At 45.2% G+C, this 24,830-nt stretch overlaps 1 protein-coding gene across 1 annotated transcript in view; it reads left to right on the top strand.

Moving 5' to 3' along the window:
• ASIC2 (acid sensing ion channel subunit 2) overlaps positions 1-24,830 on the top strand; it is a 1,112,496-nt gene that overhangs the window by 485,167 nt on the left and 602,499 nt on the right. The window lies entirely within an intron of this gene.

The following is a 24,830-nucleotide window of genomic DNA, read 5'->3' as shown; positions in this document are numbered from 1 at the left end:
ACCTCCTCTATTGTTGGGGCATAAGCAGGCCCCAGGGGGCACACCAGCTTTTCTGAGGCTGTGGTTGTTGGAGTCCTGCTGAGGATACTGAGAACCATACTGTCTTAAGAGAAGTGAAGACAGCCAGCAGGTGTAGCAGGCAGGGGTGCCGTGGAGAGGGCCCAGACTGGCACAAGGTCACTGTATTGACCTGAAAATAACCCCTTGTGCCTTCAGTTCTCTCTTCTATGTACAAATAATAGAAAAGCCTACACTTACTGAGTACCTACCATGCACCTGGCTGTGGTCTAAGCACTGTACATGATCAACTCTTATTCTTCAAAGCAACCCTGTGGGGGGTGCCACTACTATCCATTATTGTCACCATTTCCTAGAGGGCCCGAGAAGAAACTTGCCCGAGTGGCAAAGCTGAGATTTAGCTTCAACTTTCTAGCTCTGGAGCCCCTCACTTCGCCACTATCCCCTGCCACCTTTAAAATAGATCCTAAAATAGATGGTTTCCAAGGTTCTTCACAAAGTCATACAAAGTCAGTGATGGACCTTGAATATCATATAGCATCATCTGCTCATTTTACCAAGGAGGAGACCCAGAGAGACAGTCAAGTGCCCAGCAGTAGGCAGGCCCACAGCTCTAAAATGCAGTCACTGCATGATTCAAAACCTTTGGAAAGAGAATAATTCATTTATCAGCCAGATGTTCCACTGACATCACAGCTGCGTCTGCACACACAATTGTTACCTCCTCGGGATGTTTTGATATTATCAAAAACCTCTCTCCATCTATGTCTCAAGACCTTTGGATACGCTGGCCATGAAATCTAAGCAGTGAGTCCTGACTTTTTTGGCTCACAGATGCCTTCAGGAAGCTGGTGGAAGGTATGGATCATTTTGCAAGGAAAAAAGAGATGTGCATTTCACTTTGGGGGAGGAGATTCTGAAGCCTGTGAAGCTCTGTCATGAATCTCTAGGAGTCTCTGAGCCACAAATGATAAAACTCCTGCTCTTGGTAATGAGAAAACCAGAACAAAATATATGCTTCCAAGTCTGTCTCTTGAGAGATTCTTCAGAATCTATTCTATTCTTTTCATTGTGCCATCTTCCTTCCCTTTGGTCCAAGTAAAGAGTCCTTGCTCCCAGTGTTGTCATATCTACACCATCCCACTGGCATGGGAGTTCCCCAAGGACACGGACCACCTTGGTCTTATATGCCACTGTGTCCCCAGTATCCAGCACAGTGCCCAACACAGGGCTCAGTACACGTGTGTAGGGATCATTTATTTGTTCCATTGAATAGAGAGTAGAAACTGTGCACATTCACTCAAGTTTTCCTTGTCCTTGACTTTTCCTTCCTGACTATAGGGTCAGAGGCAGGTATGGCAAATGACTAGCTTAGGTCAGGTTCCCTAGAAAGAGAAACTGAAACAAGGAATTTGGGGTGAGGATTTATTGGAGGTGTGCTCTCAGACACCATCTGTAAGGGTGTGAGGGCAGCAGGATAGAGCAAGAGGAGAAGCCAGGCAAAGCCTGATGCCAGGGATATGAATATGCATGAATGGCAAGGGGACCAGGCTTTTGTAGCCTTGTATCAGTCAAGGTGTGACACTGGAGACATTACCTAGAGAGGTGGCTCCTCTCTGGCCCAGCGGAGAACAATGCCCAGGAAGAAGGTGTAGTTGTGGGCTATTATAAACAATACTTCCAGCATCTGGGGGCTGAGTGTGTGACCCAGAAAGATCTGGGTGGGACACCAACAGTGTCTACGACATAGTGTGAGCGCCAGCTCAGATCAATAGAAGGTGGACTCCAGGAGCATGGATTTGAGGAAGAGTGAGAAACCATGCCCTGGCTCAGCCAGCCACAAAGCACCACAATGGATTGATTATTCATGCATGCTGGGGGCTAAGGAGTGGCAGCTTCCATGGTACCTCTTTGCCATTCTGAGCCTAAGGGGAAACTGGAGCTGTGTTTTGTTTTGTTTTGTTTTTATCAGAGGTATAGATCAGTTCAGAGACTGGAGTAATTTTATGAGTCACACAAACTAGAATGTCATCATATGCTGTGGCAGATAGGTTCCGGTGGTTTCACTGACTACAGGTAGAAACCAGACAGGCAGCTAGTAACTAAAAGTCAGCTTCCCCAAATGAAAGCGAAGGAATTACTTAAATGGACAGCCTTTTGGCAGGGAGGACAGTCACCCTTAGAGCCCAGACCAGCAGAAAGAACTGGAATTGAGGTGTCAGAAATAGACACGGAGCATTTGAGGACCTTAGGATAAATGCACCAGCAGGCTAAAAGCTGGGACCCCATGTTTGAGGCTTCTATACCTACACAGAGCCTTGCAATGTGCTGAGCACTTGGTTGTTTCCCAGTAAATATGTTTTAGATGTTTGAAAACAAATAAACCAACCCTTAGGAATTAACTCTTTGAGGTAGGAGGCTTCTGCTCCAGAATTTCTAACATATTCTCCCAGACACATCTGTCAAGCCTCTAAGTGAGAAAAACATCCTGGCTTCCTTTGTATCTCTCAGGATATGGCACATGAATTTCTACTCCTGTTATTATCACAGATTTTTGTGTCAGGAGGAATTGGGGTGTAATGCAGAGATACAACAATTTAAGATGTCATACATGGGTTTTTTTTTTTTTTTCCATGGGCCTGGATGACTTGGTTGTCAATGAGGGAATCTGTTCTTCACCACAGCAAAGTGTTCTAACAAAGATGACAGTGAGGACAATAGCAACATCCATGATCACAAACGTCTATACCACTGCTTTGCAGGTTTTATTCCTTGCTCTTCAAAACAACTCAGCGACATAGGCAGCGGGTTGTTACCAACACGTGGAAAGACCTAGGATGTTCTGGGCCAGATGGAACTAGGGAAGGAGGCAGGAAGGCAGCGGGTATCATCTAGGAAATAACAGAGTCACACTTCTAGGGAAACTGGGATTGACCTAGGTGGTGGTCATCACGGTGGACACACAGCATGGTTCTTGAGACGAGGACAAGTGAGAGACTGTGTGATGGGTAGAGAAGTGTGCCCTTCCTTGGCTTTAATCCATGCTTCCTCCTGCTCGTCTTCTTGGCCTTCAAAGTTCAGTTCAAATTACCGTATGATCTAGCAATGCCACTCCCAGGTACATACTCAGACAATTTAAAACCAGGGACTCAGACAGATATTGAATATTAATGTGCATAGCAGCATTATTCACCAAAGCGTGGAAACAACCCAAGTGTCCACCAACAGGTGAATGGATAAACAAAGTGGGGCATATACATACAATGGAATATTATTCAGCCTTAAAAAGGAATGAAATAGTGATCCATGTACAACATGCATAAGTCTTGAGGACATTGTGCTGGGTGAAATAAAAGGACAAATATTGTGTGATTCAACTTATATGAAGTATTTAACGTGGGCAAATTCATGGAGACAGAAGGTAGAAGAGAAGTTGTCCAGGGGTTGGAGGAGAGGGGAATGGAGACTTACTGTTTAATAAGTTCAGGGTTTCTATTTGGAATGATGAAAGGTTCTGGAGATGGACAGTGGTAGTCTTTACATAGCATTGTGGGTGAATTTAATGTCTTTGAATTGTGCACTTAAAATGGTGAATTTTATGTGTGTGTATTTTACAGCAAAAAATGAATGAATGAATAAATAAGAAAACAAATTCAGTTCAGAGCTCACAGCCTTATGAAAGCTTTCCTGGATCCAGCCTGATTGGAACACCATCCTCCATGCACCTAGGACACATTGTACTCTGATCATTAATGTACTTGACTATCTCCACACTAAGGTGTGAGCTCCTAGAGAATATGGACTGTGTCCTCCTCTACTTTATATCTCTGGCTCAAGCCAAGTGCCTAGCACATTGTGAAAACTTGATAATTCTGTTTTAAATCAATGGATCTGACATATATATGGCATGTTTGAAATGAACATCATACATTTCAAATAAATAAAACAGACCCCAACTACTATCAAAATAGTGGTTGGTTGGATAAACTTGACTCAAATTCTTTTTAAACATACTTGATTGTTCTTTCCACCATAATTTTAAGAAGGTAACATGACAAGTGGATTTATTGGGAAAAAGACTGAACTTCAGACGTGGAATAAATGATAAACAGTTTATTAACAGTTCTCAACATGTGCTAACACCCTTACCAGAGAAATTCTTCCCTCTCTTCTTCACTCAAGCTTGGTTAACTTGGACTCCTCCTTTAGGTCTTAATATAGACATCACCATCTCTGGGAAGCCCCCTTGATCTCTTATGTCAGGTAGCATTTACTATCCCCGCCCTGAGCCAGCATCTTTCCTTTCATTGTGCTTGTCACAAGGATGTTATATGTACGTGTGTACTCCTTCTGTCTTCCCCACCAGACAGTAAGCTCCATAAGGGCAGGGACTGCATCTAGCAAAATTCCTAGTATATGGAGGTACTCAATAAATATATATTGAAAGATTGGCTAAAGGAATGATGAGTGAATGAATGCAGTAATGTGGGCATGAAAGTGTGTAGGGTGCATAGCTGATCCCGTTTGACCAGCTGGAAGTGTTCCTACAGATCACTAAATCCACCCTTTCATGGAACAGATGAGGAAGGTGAGGTCCAGAGAGAAAGTGAGTTTTCCTAGCTGCATAGCAAATAAATAGACAAAGGGAACTAGAATCTAGGTATACTGGCTGGTGGTTCTATTTCCATTATAACACTGCTCCCTGCTCCCCTCAAGGTCAGTATTTCTGCTGTCCAAGATGATGTCTGACCTCATACCTTTGGGATTAAGTCATAAACTCACCATGCATGGCCTTTTGAAAGTAACATCCATTTTAACAGTGGCATTCTAGAGAACAAAGCATTAAACCAAGATGTCTTTTATATAACTGGGTTTACAACATTGGACTTGACTGGTGGAGAATAAAATGGGGTGCATTTTACATTCGCTCTGGGTGTCCCTCAAATACTTATCATCAGACTAGGCTGGCTTTTTTAGGAAAATCTGAATCAAGTGGGATTGTCATAAAGTAAGCTGAAACCTGCTTTCCTGAAGTTATGACCAAGGCTGGTGGCTGGTGGGAGAAAAAATGGTGGAAAGGTAAAAGATGAAAGGCAAGATCTACCTGAAAGCTAGAAAAGGAAAAAGAGTAATAATGTGCCCATCTGTTTTTAGTTCTATTGAGGGGAAAGAGTGGACAAACTTTGGTCTTTCATCACAACCATCTCCAGTGTGAAGAAATGGGGCATGCTTCATTCATATATGTTATAGACATCCCCCCCTTTTCTCTGATTCCTGGAGGCAATGTACCCAACCTCAAGGCATGAAACATCATTGGCCTGAGCCAGTCATAGTGGTCCTCTTCCCCTTTACAGTGATTGTCCAACAATGAGCATGTGACCCAGTTCTAGCCAAGGAGAAGTCCACTTGGCATCTTTTCGGGTGATTTTCTCCCTGGGGAAGGAGAAAGCCAATTTTTGCTCCCATCACACTCCTTCTTTGGAGCTTGGATGTGCAAGGATCTGATGGTCATAGCTGTGGTAGCCATCTTGGAACCTTGAGGGAAGGTTTCACTGTTAAGCAGAGGACAGAAAGCAGGACTGTGAGTCCTTGATGACCTCACTGAGCCACTAAGCCAACCCTGAATCCTTCTGTCTCTGTTTTCTGGGTAAGTGAAATTCTGAATGTCTATATGGATTAAGCTATTATTATGGTAGAAGCCAGGGGTCAACCATCTTTTTCTCTAAAGTATCAGATAGTGGGGCACCTGGGTGGCTCAGTCAGTTAAGCGTCTGCCTTCAGCTCAGGTCATGATCTCAGGGTCCTGGGATCGAGCCCCGCATTGGGCTCCCTGCTCTGCAGGAAGCCTGCTTCCCCCTCTGCCCCTCACCCTGCTTGTGTTCCCTCTCTCACTGTCTCTCTCTCTCTGTCAATTAAATAAATGAATAAAATCTTTAAAAAAAAAAAGTGTCAGATAGTAAATATTTTCAGCTTTGTAAGCTAAATGATCTCTGTTGCAAGTATTCAGTGTCTGCCATAGACAGTATGCAAATGATTAAGCTGCATTCCAATAAAACTTTATTTACACAAACAGGCGGTAGGCCAGATTTGGCCCACAGGCCATATTTTGCCAACTCCTGGTTTCGGTTGTGGATACATTTATCTCACAAATATGTGTTAAAAACCTCTTATGTTGCAGTCAAGGTTGTAGGTGCCAGGGATATAACAGGGACGAAAACATCAGGTCTCTGCCCTGTGAAGCTTATGCACTGCTCAGGGAGACATGTACAAATCAGATGAATAAATAAGGAAGATTACTGCAGATTATGAAAAGGGCTGTGGTGCATGTTGAATGATGTGATTGAGTTTTGAGGTTGGACAGAGCGATGGGGGTGGACCCAGTTGAAATGTGCCAGTGAGAGAAAGCATTTCCAGGAACATGGCATCTGAGACCTCAAGAATGAGAAGGGACTTGCTATGTGAAGAAAGAGAAAGATCCTGCAACAGGCAACTGGATGCTTGAGGGCAGGGCTCAGTTTGGCGCATCCAGGAAGCCACAGGGAGGCTGGAGAAGCATGAACAAGGGAGAGAAAAGTAGGCAGGGGCCAGAGCATGCAGGGCCTGGAAGGCCTGGGAAGAAACAGGAATTTTACACCCAGAGCAATGCAGAGTGTAGAGTAAGGATTTAGGCTTTAAAACCAGCAGGCTGACTGTTGCATGGACTGCAGGGGGGCAAGAGTGGAGCAGAGAGCCAGTTAGGAAGGTAAGGTATCTCAACGGCCCAAGAATTTTCAATGGCTGTCTCAATTCACTCAAGTTGTGGATTTGTAGAGATGGTAGAGATAGGCTGAAGGGGGAAAACTTGGGAAGGACCAGAAAAGAAAGTTCTAGAAAGATAGACTGGCTTCTCTATGAAGATATTCAGGATGCCATGATCCAATAAGACCTTGGGACAGGGTTACCTGGTACCATGATCCAAGAGCTGCCATTGACCTCTCTACCCGTTGGCAGCTCACAGAGTGGCTTGAACACTTGCTGGGTCCTTCTGAGACAAGGAAGGGGGGACACAACCCAGAGGTAGCCAACTGCTCCCAGCTGCAGCCTGGCCGGTATAGGGGATCAGTGAGGCATGCAGTCACTACCCCACCATCCTGCTTCCCCTGTTCCCTAGGCTTACACCACAGCGCTAGACTCCCAAGAAGACATCTGTGGAGGGGTTGTTTGGATTGTATATTTATTCCTCACTTTGTCCCACTGAGGATTTGAAGCAGGCCTCAAGAAAGACAGGTAATAAAATAGAAAGATATATATTCAATATATCAAGCCTAAGGAAAATACAAATCAGATGAAAGATCAAGTGGGCAGCTGAGAAAGCCAAAATGTGGGTTATAACATCCTACGTGGTTGCCGGCACTAAAGCTGGGAAGCCCCATCTGTTTGCTAGTTCCTATTGTATTATTTACAATATTTCCACCAGCACTGGATGGTTCCCCATATTTACTCCATCCTTTGGGCCTTTCTTGTCAGCCACGTGGTGATCGACACACAGCTAGTGCAGGTGCCCATGATGAGGGCCCCTCTCTCCCTGCCTGACTCTGAAGTGACCCCAGCAGGGGTGTTTTTCCTTCTCTGGGCAGGGAGGGAAAATTGCCACTGGTATTCACAATTTTCTAGTCAATTGCTCTGTGCTGGGTTTGGTTTAGCTCAATGATTTCCCAATCAAATTTGAATTCACTCACGTTACTTAAGTCAAAATGCTAATAAGCAAGGCAAACGGAACCAAGACTTGAGATTCTCATCCTGAAGCCCTAGGGGAACATGGCCAAGTTCCTGGAAACAGAGGACCTGGGAGAGGGTCAAGGCCAGAACAAAGTGAACAAGGGGGCATATTGATGAAAACAAGCCAGGGGTGGCCATCCCGGCTCCTGCTGTGGTTCAAGGCTAGATGCCTTGAGTACCGGAGTACTCAGTACCCAGCTCAGGCTCAGGCCACTTTGGGCAAATCACTTCCCCTTTCCTCCCTTCCCAGCCAAATGGGATTGGCTAATTTATCAGGAAGGGGCTGACTTCTAGGCTAGGAGGGAGCTACAGCCCACAAAGGTGAGAGATACTGTGGATGTCAGCTGGTGGCCACAAGATTCATCTCTGGCTAAGACTACCTCATGTGTACCCCTCCCTCTGCCCACTCCTCCTCTGATCCTTTCCCTCCCCCTCCATTGTCCCATCAACCCATTTTGCCTCGGCCGCATCTCTGTTTAGGTCTTTGGTGTTTCTATATTAGGTCCTTCTGATCGTCCAGTTCCTGTTATTGTCCCCTTTCTGGCCAAGCACCCTTAGGCTCTCAGGATCCTTCTCTGGTGACCTATCTCCATGAGCAGCCCAGGCAGAAAGTGTCACTCATATGTCCAGACCTTGCCTCATGTCCCTCCACCACCTACACATCCCCAGCCCAAGATCTGGTTCAGATGGGTCATTGGTCATTCACAGTTGACTGTTCTCAGCTTGCACCCCCAGATGACTCATCCAGGTACAACATCTACCTTGGTTGGGCCAGGCCACAGGACACTTCCATCAGCTGAACCTGGTGAGGGTGACAGGACTCCATCATGAGAGACAGCCTGGGGTCCTGAAGTAGGGTGACCAACTCCTCCTAGTTTGCCCTAGACTTTTCCAGTTTTTAAAAAAGTCCCAGGCCCTGGGAACCCCCACAGTCCTGAGTAGATTGGGATGGTCAGTCACCTGACAAGAGAACTGGACATAGACTAGAAGAACCAGCCTCGGTCTCACCTCTCTTCCATCACATCTGTGTAACCATTGGCAACACACATCTCCCTCTCTATGAACTGGCCATTATAATCTCTTCCCTGCCTACTTTGCAGAGCTGTTCTAAGGGTCACATCAGATAATAGATGTGAAAGTGCTTAACGAACACTAAAGCACTGGACAGAGGTAAACGGGGTTTTATTACCCAGTGTTTACGACCTTGAGGCCAGAGTATTAGCAATTTCAATTAATCAAATAAATGGAAAAGTAAATTGGTTTTATGGAAACACATTCCCGCACCTTGCCAAGGGTTCAGGGCTGAGGCAAGGGAAAGGAAAGAATCTGAAGGGCTCATAGCTCTGGCTGAGCTAAGCCCAAGCAGAGGCTTACCCGAGCCCACTCTGCTCGAGGAGCCCAGAACATGCCTGCCTTACACCTGCAACTCAGCTGTGCCCTCATCAATGTCCTTTCTCAGCCATAGAGCAAGCAAACACAGTTTGTTCTTAATTGTCCATGCTGTGCTTGAATAAAACTGGCAAGTGGCAGCCAACTATTATTTATGTGATTTGCACGAGGCTTCACAAGCTGCTTGAGTGCTTACCCTTGAACTTTGGTGCATTCATTGCTCTGGGCTTCACAACAGTCTGGGCAGGTTCCGGAAGCAACATGCTGAAGACCTGGCTCAGGATGATGTGGAAATTGAGATTGTCCCTGGACCCTGATGCAAAGCACCAGCCTAAGCAGAGCAGGCACTGGGCTGGAGTTTGAGTCCTGATGCTTTGAGTATAATATGGACATAGTTATGATGAGCCAGCCCCCTTCTTCCATACTGGAAGGAAGGTCATGGTCGGGGCATAAAATCAAACTCAGTTTGACAGACGGATAGCCAGGTGCCCCCTCTGAAGTCTTCTAGGTGGGGAGACAGAGAAATAGCCACACCCAAAATAGTTCTAATATAAGGCTATGTGCACAGTCAGAAATAGGGCCATTCATGCCAAAATAGACTTAGGGTAAGTGACAATCTTGTCAATAATTTGGGAGCAAGGTTTGCTATGGACAATTTGCAGCCCAGATCAGCTGTCCCTGTATAACTAAGAATAGATTATGTCCAGTTCTGGTTTACGGGTTTATGGAATTCAAGGCACTGTGGGTCCAATAAAGAAACACAACCGCAACAAAACTAATAGCCTCCCCTCCTCCCAGCTCAGCTAATCGATAAGGCCATCGAGAAGGAAGCTTTGCCTGGTGCAGGTTAAGCCACTGCTGGTCTGGGCCTTTAGCTTTGTGGAAGTCACACCTGGGAAATGGGGTTACAGCCAGACAACCCTGAGTCCACCCCTCTCGTTATGATATTTATTGTCTGCTGATGAATTGCACTTTGAAATGCCAGCAGTAGGGAGAAGTAAGGGAATTCGCCTAAATTAAAATAAGTGTCTGATGCTCTTTAAAGTGATAGAAGTTTTAAGATTGGAGAATGTTTTTAAGGTTACCTCTTTATTTTATAGAGAAGAAAAACAAGGCTCGGAGTGTGTATAAAGGGATGGGGCATGGAGATGAATCATGCACATTGTTGGAAAAACGAAGCTTAAGTTTGGAGGATTCTGACTCTATTTGTGAAATAATACCAAATATTTATTGAATACTTACAACAGTCAAGCCACCGTTCTAAGAGCTTGTTATGCATTCCCTTAATTAATCCTTCTGAGAACCCTGTGAGGTGGTTACTATTTTTATCTTCATTTTGCAGATGGACAACCAAGGCACAGAGAGGTTAAGTAACTTGCGCAACATCACACAACTAGCAGACAGAGCTGAGATTAGACCTCAAGCTCCAGACATCATGCATGCTCTTTAAGCACTCATTTCTCACTTATCCTGCCTCTTGGTTGAGCACATTATGGCATCTGCAGCTTTTTGGAAAGTTACTTATTTATAGACTGAGTCTGGATTTTTTTTGCTCATTTAAAAAAATATATTCCTTGATTCATCTATAAATGCTCATTGAGTAGCTACTGTATACCAGGTGCTGGAGGCTCCAAATAAGGGACACCAGTTTCTACCCTCCAGGAGCTCACAATTCCTCAATACCCCTCCCCTAAGTAAGTGGCATCTTCGATCTTGTAGACAGTGTTCGTTTTCTGTTTTAACAAATTACCAGAAACTCAGTGACTTAAAACTATACCCATGTATTAGTTCACAGTTCTATAGGTCAGGAGTCCAAGTGGCCTTGCTGTAGGGTCTCACAAGACTGCAATCAGGGTAAAAAAAAAAAAAAAAAAAAAAAGACTGCAATCAGGCTATCAGCTGGTCTGGGTTCTTTCTGGAGACTCTGGAGAGTGAGGGGGGGTGTTCTGCTTCCCAGATCATTCAGCTTGTTGGGGTTAGGTGCTATTATTACTCCTATTTTCCAGACAAGGAAATTGAAGCCCAGAGACGTTCTGTACCGTCTCCGGGACCACACTGGTGGGAACTGATGTGATTCCAGTTCAGGTGTGTTAAACTCAAAAAGCAGGTGCCCTTTCCTTTCTCAGCAGGTGCCAGGATGGTGCTTGTGGGCAGTATATAGTCACCCCCAACCCCCGTGTCATCCCTGCTGATACCAAGAACACTGGGATGCTCTGAGTTTTTACTAAGTGTTCAGTTACACTCACAAGTACCCTGTGACCCATTGTCATTCCATTTTCCAGTTGAAGACACTGAAGCAATGTGAGCTGAAATCACACAGCTGGTTAGAAGTATCGCAGGGCTTGAGGCAAGGCAGTCTGGTTCCAACGCCTACCCTTTATATGCCATCCTGTTTTTCCTGCCAGGAGTTAAGAAGGAATGAAAAAAAAAAGATGCCAAGCTTGCCCAGGAGGGAAAAAGGGTGCCTGCTCTATGCTAAGCACCAGACTGTGGGCTCCATCCATCTAACCACAAGTAATACCTCTTTGCCACAAGCTTAGGCCAAGAGTGTCCATTGCCTGAAGTCACACAGCTGGAAAGTGCTGAAAGTAAGATGTGAACTGGGTTCTCTCTAAACCTATGCCCTTTTCATTTACCAAAAACATACAGAGGCACAGAGACATCAGAAAACACATGCAGCTCCTGGGTATTTACCCCAAAGATACAAAAGTAGGGACCCGAAAGGGTACGTGCACCCCGATGTTTATAGCAGCAATGTCCACAATAGCCAAACTGTGGAAAGAGCCAAGATGTCCATCAACAGATGAATGGATAAAGAAGAGGTGGTATATATATATATATATATATATATATATATATATATATATATAATGGAATATTATGCAGCCATCAAAAGGAATGAGATCTTGCCATTTGCAATGATGTGGATGGAACTGGAGGGTATTATGCTGAGCGAAATAAGTCAAACAGAGAAAGACATGTATCATATGACCTCACTGATATGAGGAATTCTTAATCTCAGGAAGCAAACTGAGGGTTCCTGGAGTGGGGGGTGGGGCGGGAGGGATGGGGTGACTGGGTGATGGACACTGGGGAGGGTATGTGCTCTGGTAAGCACTGTGAATTGTGCAAGACTGTTGAATCTCAGATCTGTACCTCTGAAACAAATAATGCAATATATGTTAAGAAAGAAAAAAAGAAGAAGAAGAATGTAGCAGGAGGGGAAGAATGAAGGGGGGGAAATCGGAGGGGGAGAAGAACCATGAGAGACGATGGACTCTGAAAAACAAACTGAGGGTTCTAGAGGGGAGGGGAGTTGGGAGGATGGGTTAGCCTGGTGATGGGTATTGAGGAGGGCACGTTCTGCATGGAGCACTGGGTGTTATACACAAACAATGAATCATGGAACACTATATCTAAAACTAATGATGTAATGTATGGGGATTAACATAACAATAAAAAAAATTAAAAAAAAAAAGTAAAAAGCACGAGAGTACCAAGTGCTGGCTGGGTTGTAGAGTAATGAGAACCCAAGCTAATGCAGGTACAACCACTTTAGGGAGCAATTTGGCAATACCTAAATTGAAGCTTCACATAACTAAATGGAGCAAGTCTACCCAAGACAACTCCACCTCCCGGTGCAGAGAGAAATGTGAGCAAGAAAGTTAATGGCAGCACTCTAGTAGTGAAAAATTAGAGACAAACTACCATTCCATCAAAAGGGAAGTAGATGATTAAATGAATAAATAGCAGGCATCAACGTGGTTAAATAGCAAGAGCTTGAGGAAAGAAAAAGTTACAATGAATCCTGAAAGAGTATTTATGCATACAAAGATTTAATGCTGGCAAACAAAACTGTTAACAAAGCTGATGTTTATTATCACACTTACACTAGAAGCATACATTCCAGCATGGCACTATCCATTTCAAGATGATGGATATCTCTGGGGAAGGAAAAGTGGGAGGGAATCACATCCAGGAGAGTCAGTTCCTGTTGTATATATAAAGTTTCATTACCTAAGGAGGGTGGTGGGTATTCTATTATTCTCTATATTTTTGTATATTGGTAATATAAATAAAACAAAATGCCACAGGAAATGGCAGTGTCTTCTAAATGGTCTAGTGGGCCCATTTAACTCAGGTTGGTGCAGGGTATTCAAGAGAGGGCTCCTAAGGGGAAAATCTGCCATCCTTCTTACTCTGAATCCCTTATGTGACCATGGTTTATCCATGCAAATGTGTGCCATGAAGCCCATATTTCACCTCTGTGATGAATTTTATGGCCCTTCTGAAGATTGGCATCTGTGTGTTTGGGGAAGGCCTTAGTTTCAGACTCGGAGAGCAAATTTATTTCTCTGGAAGAATTAAGACTCAGGATCCCAGGTCATTTCATAGTCACCTTCAAGATCTAATATGCAGATGCTTGTAACATTCCCTGGGGATGGCAGTGACAGGTGGAGTGGGCCAATCATGGAGCACAGGCAATGCAGATGGCTGAAAGCAGGTGGAGGGCAGAGAATGGGATTATTCCTGGAGACCATAGCTTGCAACTATGCCAGTTCTGGGAAAACATGGAGCAGGTACACTGGACAGCACCATGGGGATCTCCATAAGGGTGATCTCCTGTCATACATAGAAATGCTTATTGGTGCTGCTCCCTCACATTGACTCAGCCTTAATTCAGGTGAGCAGTTGGGCCTCGTGTAATAAGATTTGATTTATAGATAAGTCTGAAAATCTGGTCCTATCATCACTTGGATTTGGAGTCAGGAACTTCCTACCCTCAGTTTTAGAACTCCTCTACTTATGGCTAGGGGTGGAGATGTGATAAAGGCAGTGGGCTCACTATGCTCCCCATTCCTTGCCATGCCATGTAGGATCTCTCCGAGGCCTTCTGGGCACTAAACCAATAGTGGTTCCATACAAGCTCCTGGGTGAAGAAACCACATTCAATAGGGGTGATAAGTGGCCTCCAACAAAACCCTGCTAGTACATGTGATAGCAAATCCATCCATCTTTTGGCTGGTGTAAACGGAACACATTGCTCGATGTGGTCAGTTGGCTAGTATAGACTCTGAGCACTGAATTCTCTAGCCTCAGGGGGGAATAGAACACAATCTCCAACTCCTGCCAGAGAAAAGACCAAAAATCTCTTCCACATAATGTCTCCTATAACCTGGAACTTCACCTCAATGAACAGCCCCATCTGAACGAAACCTAGGAAATCTTGAGGGATAGTGGTGGTGGGGTTTTCATTTTTTATTTTTCATGTCTACCAAGCATACATCTGAATGTCCACCCAACATACATCTGAATGGCTGAGATGAATTTATTTCAAGGAATTTGCATGAAATGGACAACATCCTCTTGTCTTTCCAGATGTTCAAATTTTGTCTCACCAAAGAAATTATACTCTTCCAATGATCAGAACCCTCTCAGGACAAATGTAAGACTCTTAGAAGAATTTGTAAAATTGACATAAAGAGGGTCTCTGGAATCTTCATGACATTTCATACTATACATAATCAATGAATGAATTATCCTCAAATAACAGATGTTTATGGGCATCTTCTACTGACAGGAGCTGGGAGAGGGGCTATGAATGGGGGGGTGTAAGTGTTGATCACAATCTTCAGGGGGCTTGAATCCATTCAACAAATATTTACTGAACACTTACCATGGGCTAAGTATGCCTCTAGGTGCTGATAATTTGTCAGTGAAAAAACAAAGTTCCTACATGAAGTTCTCATTTTGGTGGAACAGACAAACAATGTGCAAGTAAACGAAATAAAACAAAGCAGCATGCAATAAAAAAAGCTAGACTTTAGATAGTGGTAACTACTGTAAAAAATATGCAGTAAGATAGTTTGTAGAGACTGACTGGGACCCACACACAGTCCCTTCGCTCCTAGACCATATACTCGAGTTGGGAATATCATAACAGGAAGATGCTTTAGGTCACCCAGCTAGAGGGATGGACCCAGAGGTAGTAGTCCATGATATTGTATACTGTTTCCAAAAATCATGAACTCAGGCTTAATCTGGAACAATGTACCACCTGAGGGAAATCAATGTGGTAGATGGGCCAGGGGAGATGAAGTGGATAGATTGAAAAACCCAGCCCCAATATTTTAGAGCTCCTCTCATCAGGAAGTGACATCTCTCCCCACCATTGAATCTGGGCTTGCTTTGGCCAGTAGAATGTGATGGAGGAAATACTAAGTTAATTCTAGAGCCAAGGTCCCAAGAGGTCATGCAGCTTTTGTTTTCACACTCCTGGAATCTTGAGACTGCCACATTCTGAAGAAACCTACTCTGACCTCCTTGAGGATGGAGATGCCATATGGAGAAAGCCCATGTGGAGTATGAGAAGCTGTTCCAGTCACCCCTGCTGGGGCCCAGGACATATGGGCCGAGCCATCCAGGAAACCCCAACACTGATTGTAGTTAGATGAATGGAGCTAAGCAAGACCAGAAGAAGAACCGGTCAGCCAGCCAACAAGATCATGAGAAACAATAAGTTTTGAAGTGCCTGTGCAGCGATAGGTAACTAACAGAAGGTGACACTTAAGGACATACACACAGCAATGGCATGGCTCCCTGGGACCAGTCAGTGACAGAAAGTACTCATCAGATTTGGAGTAAGGGAAGCAGGCTCCATCCCAGTGCTAGGTCCCAGAAGAGTGACACAGATGTCAAGGCCAAGCTGGCTTCTATGTGAGACCCACCCTGCACTATCCTTATATGTCCTGAAGGTCTGAGAATGGAGGCTTCAGACCAGAGTCCCACAAAGTGCCCAGGATTCAGGCCTGCAAATATGGGCACAAGGCTTGGAGTAACAAGACTATTCCCAACTCTTCTGAGCCCTGATGGGTTCAGGGCTAGGTGGGACAGGGTCAAAGGAATTGGCCTTTAGTACTGAAATTGACCCTTGAGCAATGTGGGTTTAAACAGTGCAGATCCACTTATACATGGATTTTTTTTATAAATACAGTACAGTACTGTAAATGTATTTCCTCTTCCTTATAGTTTTCTTAATAACATTCTCTTTTCTCAAAATAACATTCTCTTTTCTCTAGCTTACTTTATTGTAAGAATTCAGTATATAACACATACACAAAATACGTGTTAACCAAATGTTTATGTTATCCATAGGGATTCCTGTTAACAGTAGGCTATTAGTAGTTAAGTTCTGGGGAATCAAATGTTGTAAGTGGAGCTTCGACTGTGCAGGGTGTCAGTGCCCCAACCCCTGCTTTGTTCAAGGGTCAGCTGTACTGAGAAAAGGCAGACCTCTCAGGGGAGAAAGTCTTCATTTATAAAAAGATAAATATAAGGATATAGGGGCCAAGTGCCCAAAGGGTAGGTCAGATGCTAAGAGATTTAGGAGTTTGGAGAAGGGATGGACCAGCCAGGAGACAAACAGTTGGTGTAGGATTAGAGTGGACAGTCTCATGAGGGGGTGAAGATTTGAGCAGATAAAGAGTTGGACAGCAACAAACAAGAAGTAGATAGGAGTGACTGGGAGGGCACTTAGAAAGGGAGGGTGATAGGGGAAAAAGAGAGGAGGCAAGATCCAGCCTGCCAGGGGACGATGGGCAGACCCATCTGGCTAAGGGAGTGCTCATGTACATATGATCAGGAAATCAAGGCGAATTGTGAATGCTTAGATAAGGGACTTTACTTCTAGATTGTGGCTCATGAAAGTCACTCACGATTTTTCAGCAAAAAAAGATACATGTTGTAACGATAAAGATTTAAGTGAATGGATGGGTGGTTGGATGGATGAACAGATGAATTTACACCAACAAGAACAGGCAGATGTGATTTTAAGTGCAAAGATATGAATGAATGGATGAAAGAAGAAATGGATGGATGCATGGATGGATGGATGAATATATAATAATGAAGACACACAGATATGCACTTTAAACATAAAGATATGAATGGGTATATGAATAAATGAATGGATGCATGCATGGATAGATGGGTGAATGGATGATTATGTGGCAGAAGGAAGAGCCTGAGGAAGTCAATTAAGTTTTCTGGTGAGCAGCTTTGACACTTAAATTCATCATTGCTGCTGCCTTCCACTGCCCCACTCCCTGGGGCCCATCCCATCAGCCTGGTACTGCAGGTTCACCTGAGTGTTGGTGCAATGGTTCAGGAGAGTGTGTCATGAGGGTGACAGGAGCTCATCAATCACAGCCAGGCTCCAACTCCTCTGGGAGCAAATCACAGCAGCATGGGATGAAGGCTGCAAGACAGGGAACCAAGACCCAGACTTGTCACACTTCTACATGCTTCACAGGCCCCTCCTCCAGAGTTTTGGCAAAGGGAGTTCCCAACCACGTTGCTTTATTGTCACAGCATTGAGCACACTGCCAGGCTCAACAAAAGTTTGATGAGTTGAAATGAAATTTCATGAAGTCCCCTGAATAGGACAAACAGGTTGTGTATCACTGACACCATCCCCACCATCACATCTTCATGAAAGCCATTGTTAGAGAGAATGACAGAGTGAGTGGAACAGTCCATCACTTGACCTTCAAGAGAAGATATAAATCAGACCTCATCAGCTTTCAGGGAAATAAATCCTATGAAATGAGCCTGCCATCTGCCTTTTGTGATATAAATCAAGCTTCCATTGGCTCTTTTTTGCCTACAGGCTGAGATCCATATTCCTTAGCAAAATATGCAGAAGTCCCCCACAATATGACCTCAAGCTTTTAAAATAACCGTATTGTCATTCATGTATTGATTGCTAACTATGTGTAAGAGAATATATCAGGCATTGGGACCCTGAGAAGAATGAGATACCTCCCCTCCCTTCAAGGAGAATATTATCTATTACCTCTTGAGGAGACAGATACTTAGATATGTACTATACATTTTATGGCTATCTATAGCTACACAGTACAGCACAATAACTAAATAGATAGGCACACCCACGTGGCCCAAGTAACACAGAGGAGGAAAGGATGAGTGATTAACTCTGCCTGAGTGTCAGGAAAGGTGTCATTTCACAGTTAAGATGATTCGGGAAGGTTAAGTGGAAGTTTCCCAGGCCAAACGAGAAACAAGGACACTTCAGGCAGAAGGAACAGTCTTAGTTAAAATCCTTGGCCACAAGTTACAGAAGTTAAAATGAAATAGGGAATTTAATATCCAGTGATCTGCCCTGTCAACTCAGAAGTTGGTTGTGCAAGTCCAATGAGAGGATATATAGAAATGCTTTGTAAGCTACAAAGTGCTAGGCAGTTGCAAGGGCTTATTATAGGTGTTCAGTATCTGAGTGGTGATTGATTGGCCAATTTGGCACAACCCAGCAGGAACAGACCATAACACCTCCCCGAACCAAGGCATGCTAATAGAGAATTTACCAAAGTGTGTCTTTAACCTGAGGGCTCTCCTGGAACCTATTTCAATTTTGTTTGACCATGAAAGGGCTGATGGCGGGGACAGGTAAGTGGGGAGATCAGACAGACTTGGAACTAAAGAGTGATGGTCACCGCCATTTGAAGAGTCATCAAAAATTAGAATGAAATGGCATGGTGGTCATCAAGTAAGCCAATGAAAGCAATGATATCTGGGTGCCATTTGCAAATTTTTAGGAATAAGGACACTGTGGCAATCAAAGCATTCATCAATAATGGGTCAAGTATCTACTGTTTGTGAGGACCTGTGCTTAGTAGAGTGGAGGAGACAGAGGTTAAAAAATGCACAGCCCCTCCCCTCAGGGAGTCCAAGATTTGTAACCAAGTCTTGCAATATGGTTGATAAGTGCCACACCCAAACCCAACTCTTGATTTCCACTTCCAAACTCATTCCTCTGCTTGTTTCCCTCTCATGACTGGTGCCTCCATTCACCAAAATTCCCTAGGCCCCAATCTGAAAGTCAGTTCTGCCCTTTCCCTCACCATCTCCTCCTATATCCAATCCACCAACAAGTCTTGTTGGCTCTTCCTCCAGAGGAGATCCCAGTTCTGCAGCTCCTTACCCTCACAGCCACCACCATCATCTCTGCCAGGAACACCACTTCCTTGCTCACGTCCCCACAACCAAGCAACCAGACCAACCTTTTCAAGATGCGTATCAAACAGTGGTACCCACTCCTCTCTCATTCCCCTAACACCAAAGCTTCCCTTTATGCTTAGACCAAAATCCAGATTCTTTGCAGTGACCCACAGAGGCTACATCATTTTACCCTGCCCCGTTGTTTAACCATTGCTCTGGCCCTTATTCACTGCACTCCATACACACTTGCTTTCTCCCCCACCAGACATATTCCCACCCCTAGGGTTTTGCCTGCCAGTTCGCTCTGCCAGAACTGCTCCCCCACACCCAACCCAGATCTTTACAAGGTCACTGCCTCACTACATGCAGACTCTGCCCAGAGATGCAGTCCATGATGCCCTCACTGAAATAGCACCACCCTCAACCCACTACAATCTCCTTATCCAACATTCTTTCATAGTAATGACATAGAGCACAAGACAGGTACTAAACAAGTAATGTTTGAATGAATGCCTGCAAGAGGACACCAGGGAAGGAATGAACATATATGCTTGAAAGAACCAAGGGGCTGCTGGCTTTGGGTTCTGGAAGATGATTATGATCTCAACAGGTGGACAAAGAATAAAGACATTCCAAGCAGAGAGAATAGCATGAACCAAAGATGTAGAAGAACACAGCATATCTGCTGGAATGGAGGCAACTCAGTTAGGAGGACACAGGTGTCTGGGAGAGCATAGTGGTGTGCAAAGTGAGGCAGATCACTGAGGGCCCTGTGAGTTTTGCCAAGGAAGGGAGCTCTGGCTGCAAGAAGACATCTCAGATAATGGGAGATTATCACAAGGAGTGGAAAAGGGGATCCTGGAGATAGAGGTTACTGAGCCTAGAGCTGAAAGAGCTTCAGGGCTCCAGGTGGCTCCCAAGAGTTTGCAAACCTTTCAGTTCCTGCATTGCTGTCATGTAACATAACCTGGCTGATCACACCCCTCCCAGGTGTGTTTATGTCCATTCCTCTACTGGCTGGTGACTTTGTTCTGTGTCTTTAGTTCAGATTACTCAGACAAAAAGAAATTTAATTGATTCCTGTTTTGTCTGTTAAGAGAGGCCATGTTTTATTGGCCAGCTGGTAGCTGGAATGCTTCTCTCTTAAGTCCAGTATTGCTGCCTTATTCAGTCAATTGTGGCCTGGTTTGAAAGAAGGTCATGGGACATGAACATGACTCCTTGGCCCTCCCTGTCCCCAGCAGGGACCATGGACAGAGTCGTTCCTTGAATAGGAGGAGGAGTATTCACCACTCCCGAGGCTGTTGAGTACCATATATATGGCCAGAAAACACAAGTGATAGTAAAATTAAAAGCAAAATCGTAATTGTCTCAATTCTTCCAAGTCTTTGTCCTGAGATAGGAGAGTGCCCAGATACTCTCTACTTCAAGTTGCTCTTTTTGTGTAATGGTAAGACTCCTGGCAGTGGCAGAGGGAGGCAGAAGGGAGGTGAGCACGGAGTGAGGAAGGCTATCAGTCGGGAGGCAGGATGACCCGAGTTAGTAAGGATGCTGCCAGCGCCAAGAGCCAGAAAGTCCCTCCAGCACCCACATGAACAGTATGGCCCTTCAGAGTGCCCATACCAGAAAGTGCAGAGTTCAGCTGGGCCCCAGAGTTGTGACAGTCAGCACTCACTATTCCCTCAGGGACCCAGACTCTAGTCCTCTCTCCGCTCAAGGACTGGTTTCACCCTCAGGCTGGTAGCAGGATGTCTGCAGCAGTCCTGGGTACCACACATAAACAGGACGATGTCCAGAGGAAAAAGGGGAACCTCTCCTTTTCTCTTAAAAAAGAGAGATTTTACCAGAAGCTTCTCCAAAGACTCTGCCTCCCTTCTTGTTGGCCTGAATTGGGGCAATTGACCCTTCCTATTGCCAAGAGAAATGAGACGACCCTTAGACCAGTGTAGGGGTGGGGTTCATTTTCCTTCTTCCTCTGCTGGGGAGGGATGGATGTCTGAACAGATGCCGGGTTCTCTTGGGAAGGAAGGTGGACATGCATGGATGCTGGGAAGGCAGACTAAAAGTGTCCACTCCACCTCTAAAGATCATTCCAGAGAACAACAAAGGGGAAAAGATATGGCACAGGAAGTAAAGAGGTGGTATCATATCCAAAGAAGGGGATCGATGTGGAGGCAGAAACTCTGTTTTCAAGCCCCAGCTCTGCCACCCACTGTTACATCTTCACTGAATCTCACTATACTTACCTGTAAAATGGGCTTTTGGATCTCCTATAATTGTCTCAAAACCCAAGTAAGACAATGGAGGCAGAAGAGGTTCCTAGCCTGGGGAGTGTGACAGCTCATGTGAGGAAGTCTGTTATTCTTAATGAGAGAGAGCCTGCAAAGTCAGAGTCAAGGGCAGGCCAGGGACGAAGGCTAGGAGTGGCTTGCTGGCACCTCTCGGTGTGAATGGCAGGCAGTGCCTTTTCACACTGCTCCTCGGGAACATAAATGCATTTCTCAACCCCTGGATACTCCTGTATGCCAAAAGACACCAAATGACGGAGATAATTCAGGAGACCCAAGCAGAGTGGTGTACCTTTTGTGACTTTCCACCCACCCAGGGACTGTGCTGGTGCCGCCAGCAAAGATCTTTATCTCTAGGATGGAGGGCTTGAGCTCCTTTAATCAGCATTCTAGAACTGTCTTGGAGATGGTGGGGAAGCCAACTTCAACCCGGTCCACTGCAAACTGACCAGTGGATTAATGAGGCAGGGCAGGCCTCCCTAGTCAAGATTTTCATTTTTCATTGTTGTGGCTTTCCTCAAAAATCTCAGTTAATTGGATTGCTAACTTGACCATAGGGACACAGGCTTTAAAATGAGAGAAAAAGGCAGACAGAGACAGGGCAGTTATCTCCATGTCTTGGAGTAATGTGCCTTTATCCAGTTAATCTTAGCTTCACGTGACAATGCAGTATTTCCGTGCCTGCACGGGTCCAGCATTGCCCTGTCGGGGAGCTGGCGCAGCAACCCCCCCAAAGTCAGGCCTGACCTTCTGCAGGGAGCAGGTGACTCCAGTGGCAGCCCTAATATCCCTGATTTGGACCTTAGCTGTCTAAGGCAAAAGTTAAGGTAGATGACTACGACTGGGGAGCCTGGATCCAGTGCCCCACCCATCCCATTTACCACGTGTGGCCTTGAACAAGTCACTTTTCTCCATAGTCTTGGGTCCCCGTATTAAAAATAATGGGGTTCCACTAGTTGGGCTCTGAGATCCTTTCCAGCTCAGCTCCCCTGCTAGTTCTTTGATTGGGAGCATCGGCTGCAGGATGGGATAGGGTGGAGGGCTTTTTCTCATTCAGCCTGTGGCACTCTGAGGGTCTGGTAGAGTCACTCAGGAGCAGACCTGGGGTCACGGAGCCCACAAAGATAAAGAATGGGGAAAGGTCAAATGTGCCTCCAGCACTTAGTGAAAAATGCCCCTGAGACGGGCTCTGGGGAGAGCTCTATAATGCATGTTTGTAGATGTCTCAAATGTAGGAAGCCAAAGGGACCAAGATTAGGAATGTGGAAGCCTGGATCCAATGCCTAGTTCTGCTGCACAGTTGTCCTGTGAGGGGTCACTTCTTTCTAGACCTGCTTCATCTGCTATACGATGAACAGAAGACTCTCTACATTACAGGGCTGATGGGTATATTAGATTAGATGAGTATCTAAAATGCCTGATACGGGCAAATACTGAGTAAGGGTTATTTCCTTTCATCCTGTGCTAGTTGAAACATCACTACCTTCCAGCTTCTCAGAAGGCTGAGTTCTGAGAAGCAGAGAAAACTTATTTTAAGTGGCATAAACCCAGAGGGTTTAAACTTTGGAAGGGAAGCTTCTGGATGTGAGGGGCAGCTGGCCTTGCAATTGTGGTTTCCTTTGGCTCCAGCTATTCCTTTGAGCTCTCTCCCTGTACTAGCTTTTTCCAAAGCCCACTAGCCCAAGCCTGGTCTCAGATCAACCCTGTGGCTCCCCAGTGAAACTACTGGGAGGAGATAGGGTATGCAGGGGAGTTGACTAAATCTTAAGGGAAGGCAGAGAATGAACAAAGAGGGAGACACTCAGACTCAGTTTCTCCTCTGCTTTCAGTAAGGGATCCACATGCCATTGGAGGCAGCCATCCATCCCAGCCCCTTCCCTGATATCTCACTTCCTAGCTTCTGAGTTGACTCCAAATAGATGGCACCAGCTCACCCAGGAGGTGCCTCGTGATATTTCATTACTCGTCAAGGTTAAGCTTAGAGAACCCCATTACTACAGGCAGCCCAATGGCTCACAGATACCAGCTCTGGTCTGAGAAGCAGCTCATCCCCAGGTACTTGGTGCCAAGAATGATGTCCTCTTTCAGGCAAGACTCACTCTTGACACACAGGGTGTGGCCCTCCAGGACTGGATCATCCCAGTTTCTGTGTCAGCGCAGCAATGACATCTGCAGTCCTGGACAGTGTGGTCTTGCTGTCTGCTCTTACCCAGGTTGCAGAAGATAGGGCTGATGATTAGGGATGGGGAGGGCAGTCTGAGGGAAGATGGGAAATCTTTAGGACTCTGTCTACTTGGTCAGTCATTTACTAAGCATTCTGGAGGCCCTATTATATACAAGGTCTCTGCTGGGCACTGGAAAGTGACAAATAAGATGCAATGGAGAAATGCCCAGTCCATTGGGAAGGATAGCACAAAAATGGCTGGCTAGAAAAATATGTGCCATAAGAGCAGATCAAATTTGGGAGTGCAGAGGAAGATAGGAAGGGCATTTGGCCTAGACCAGTTGGAGCGGATTTCGCAAAAGAAGTGGCGTGTGAGCTGAGTCTTGGAGAATGGTCTGATTCTCCTGAGAGTAACAATTGCCCCTATTTGATTCCCTGGGGAAAAAATATTTTAAATCACCACGGATTGGAACTGCTTCGCTGAGATAAAATCCAAGGAGTCTGGCAAACGAGGAACAAACTTCTAAAAGGAGACCCAGGAATGTGAACCCCAAAACCTAATCCAAGATGTTAAGATCTTCTGGGAGGGATCTCTTGCACACAGCCTCGGGTAGAATGGTGTCAGTAACTGAACCAGGACCTGCATCTATTTTTAAAATGAGCTACACTTCTGGGAATAGTCCCGGAGGGAAATTGGTCATCGATTGCTAGGAAACCAGCAATCCCTGCTGGGCTTTCTGCCCCCTGCCACATTTGCACACATTTTTTTCCAGGTTCCTGTCTGCTCTCCTCTCAGCACACACACCCAGACTCACCAGCATATGTTCCCTATGCCTTCCTGAATAAAAACACCAGAGCGTGGGGGCATCTGGGAGGTTCAGTCGGTAAAGCGTCTGACTTTGGCTCAGGTCATGATCCCAGGGTCCTGTGATTGAGTCCCGCATCGGGCTCCCTGCTCTGAAGGGAACCTGCTTCTCCCTCTGCCTCTGCCCTCCCCCACTCTGTCTCTCATGAATAAATAAAGTCTTTAAAAAAACAAACAACAACAAAAAACCCACCAGAGCGAACAAGACAATGGATGATCTACAAATTACGGCACTCCAGATGATGCAGATGGTAGAAGAAGAGTCCATGGGTTTCTACATTTTGTTTCTGTTTCCATGTCTGATCATTAACGCAAACTTCCTTGCTGAGGA

This window comes from Halichoerus grypus, chromosome 2, assembly GCF_964656455.1.
Source record: "Halichoerus grypus chromosome 2, mHalGry1.hap1.1, whole genome shotgun sequence".
NCBI lineage: Eukaryota > Metazoa > Chordata > Mammalia > Carnivora > Phocidae > Halichoerus > Halichoerus grypus.
This window is presented reverse-complemented; position numbering and strand designations above follow the sequence as displayed.